The 3,375-nt window shown below is 40.6% G+C and overlaps 1 pseudogene; it reads left to right on the top strand.

Moving 5' to 3' along the window:
• Nucleotides 1-845: 845 nt before the first annotated feature.
• Nucleotides 846-1,970, top strand: LOC129025956 (actin, cytoplasmic 2-like; annotated as a pseudogene).
• The last annotated feature ends 1,405 nt before the right edge of the window (nt 1,971-3,375 follow it).

Below are 3,375 nucleotides of genomic sequence, written 5' to 3'. Positions count from 1 at the left end.
ATCAGTGTTTATTGGATCAAGAATTCAAGGTATCAGTTTTCAGGAAACTCAGATCTCTAAAACAACACAGAAAAGGAACTGATACACTTCTGAAAGAAATTTTTAGAAATGGACTGAAATTATTTAAAAATAAAAAAAGTCCCAGAACTGAGAAATATACGGGTTGAAGTTTAAAATTCAGAAAGCTTTCAACAGCAGAATAGATCAAACAGAATAAAGAATCAGTGAGCTGTAAAATGAGTTATTAGGGCCAGGTGTGCAGGCTCAGGCCTGTAATCACAGCACTTTGGGAGGCTGAAATGGGTTGATCACTTGAGGTTAGCAGTTCAAGACCAGTCTGGATATCATGGTGAAACCTTGATTTTTCAGGGAGTCAATGTGGTGTCATTGAACTCCAGCCTGGGCAACACAGAGAGGCTTTGTCTAAAAAAAAAAAAAAAAGAAAAAAAAAGAAAAAGAAAAAAGAAAAGAAAAGTAAATTAACAGAGGTTATTAAGAAATTCACAAAGAACAAAACAGAAAAACAATCAAAAAGAATGAAGAACATTTACCAGATATACAGAATTACCTTAAATAAGAAAATCTAAGATTTAGCAATATTCATGAAAGAGTTCAGCAAAAGGAAGTTATATACAGCATATTCAAATGAATAATAACAACTTTCAAAAATTTGAGAGAAATATAAATATATAGGTTCAGAAAGATCGGAAACTACAAAAAAGATTAACACTGCATAAAACTATCCCACAACAAACAAGAATCAAACTCTCGCTCCCAGTCACCACTGCCAGCTCCCTCACCTTGTTCTTCTGTGGCTCCACTATCCCACTCCTCCGCCCATTGCAATAGAAGAAGTGATCGCCATGCTGGTCATTGACAATGGCTCTGGCATGTGCAAAACTGGCTTTGCTAGGGACAGCATTCCCCGAGCCATGTTTCCCTCCATTGTGGGTTGCCCCTGACACCAGAGCGTGATGGTGGACATGGGCCAGAAGGACTCCTAAGTGGGCAAGGAAGCCCAGAGGAAACGCAGCATCCTGACCCTGAAGTACTCCATCAAGCATGACATCGTCACCAACTGGGACAACATGGAGAAGATCTGGCACCACTTCTACAATGAGCTGCATGGGGCCCCAGAGGAGCAGCCAGTGCTGCTAACCAAGGAACCCCTGAATCCCAAGGCGAACAGAGAGAAGATGACTCAGATTATGTTTCAGACCTTCAACACCCCAGCCATGTATGCGGCCATCCGAGATGAGCTGTCCCTCTATGACTTTGGGTGTATCACTGGCATTTTCATGGACTCTGGACACAGGGTCACCAACACGGTGCCCTTCTGGGAGATCTAATCCCTTCCTCATGCCATCCTGCATCTGGATCTGGTTGGCTGGGACTTGACTGAGAACTTCATGAAGATCCTCAACAAGCTAGGCTACAGCTTCACCACCACACCCAAGTGGGAAATCATGCACGACATCAAGGAGAAGCTATGCTAGATCTCCCTGAACTTCAAGCAGGAGATGGCCACTGCCACATTCTCCTCTTCTCTGGAGAAAAGCTATGAACTGCTCAATGGTCAGGTCATCACCATTGACAATGAGTGGTTCCAGTGTCCAGAGGTGCTGTTCCAGCCTTCCCTTCTGGGCATGGAATCTTGCAACATCTGCGAGACCACCTTCAACTCCATCATGAAGTGTGACGTGGACCTCTGCAAAGACCTGTATGCCAACATGGTACTATCTGGCAGCACCACCGTGTACCCAGGCATTGCTGACAGAATGCATTAGGAGATCACTGCCCTGGTGCCCAGCAATATGAGGATTAAGATCATTGCACCACCAGAGCACAAGTACTCAGTTTGGATTGGTGGCTCCATCGTGGCCTCACTGTCCACCTTCCAGCAGATGTGGATTAGCAAGCAGGAGTATGATGAGTTGGGACCCTCCATCGTCCACCACAAATGCTTCTAAATGGACTGAGCAGATGTGTAGCATTTGCTGCATAGGTTAATACAGAAGAAGTATAAATTTGCCCTTAGCAAATGCATACACCTCATGCTAGCCTCATGAAACTGGAATAAGCCTTTGAAAAGAAATTGTCTTTGAAGCTTGTATCTGATATCATCAGCACTGGATCATAGAACTTGTTGCTGATTTTGACCTTGTATTCAAGTTAGTTGTTCCCCTTGGTATTTGTTTAATACAGTGTACATATCTTTGAGCTCAAACTTTAGTGCACGTGGCTTGGTCACTTCATGACTGAGGTAAGAACGTGCTTGTGGAAGACAAGCCTGTGGCTTGGTGAATCTGCATGGTCAGCAGTCTCTGATCTGTGCAGGGTATTAATGTATCAGGGCTGAGTGTTCTGGGATTTCTCTAGCGGCTAGCAAGGACTCCTGACTTAGTTGCTTCTGTCCTGCCTCTCTGTCACGGTTGAAAAGCCCAAGCCATAGGACCCAGTTTCCTTTCTTAGCTGATGTTTTTTGCCAGAACACCGTGGGCTGTCACTTGCCTTGAGTTGAAAGCAGTTTGCATTTACACCTGTAAATGTATTCATCCTTTTAATTTATGTAAGTTTTTTTGTATGATATTCTAGATTCTTTAAAGACATGATAACAAATTTTTGTTTCTACTGTTATATGAGAACGTTAGGACTCAGCAACACATCACTGTGTAAGAAAAATAAAAGTGCTGCCAAAAAAAGAATCAAACTCTCAAAGGTTGAGAAATAAAGAAAATTCTAAAAGCACTAAGGGAAAATAAACAAAAAAAGGAGGAGCTTGAAATCATTCAGCAAAAGACTTGTCACCAATAGGATTTTAAGGAAGACACTGTATTAAAAGACATAAATTGTGACATCAAAAACATAATTGGAACAGAGGGTAAATGTCTATAGTTTTTATATGACAAAAGTTGTCAGCTTAAGCTAGTTGATAATTAAGTATAAGATGTTTTCTCTGAGCCTTTGAAGACCATCAAAAACTACAGCAGCAACACTAATGATAAAAACAAAGCAATCAAAGCTTATCACGACTGAAATTATTTAAATGCTAAACATTTAAAAGCAGACATGGGAGGAAGAAAGGAAAAAATGATGTATGACTCAATCAGAAACAACTAACAAGATAACAGTAGTAAGAACTTATCAATAATTATCTTGAATGCAAATGAATTAAATTATGCAATTAAAAGTTGTGGAGTGACCAAATGGATTTTAAAAATGGAATTCAACAACATGTTACCTATGAGACCCACTTAATCTTTAAGGACAAACATGGGCTGAAAGTGAAGGAATTGAAGAAGATACTGCTATGCAAATGGTAATAAAAAATTTGGAGTGGCTATACTCCTATCTATAAAAGAGATTTCAATTCAA

Source organism: Pongo pygmaeus, chromosome Y, assembly GCF_028885625.2.
Source record: "Pongo pygmaeus isolate AG05252 chromosome Y, NHGRI_mPonPyg2-v2.0_pri, whole genome shotgun sequence".
NCBI classification, from domain to species: Eukaryota; Metazoa; Chordata; class Mammalia; order Primates; family Hominidae; genus Pongo; species Pongo pygmaeus.
Note: the sequence above shows the minus strand (reverse complement) of the source record. Positions and strands in the feature narration are given on the sequence as shown.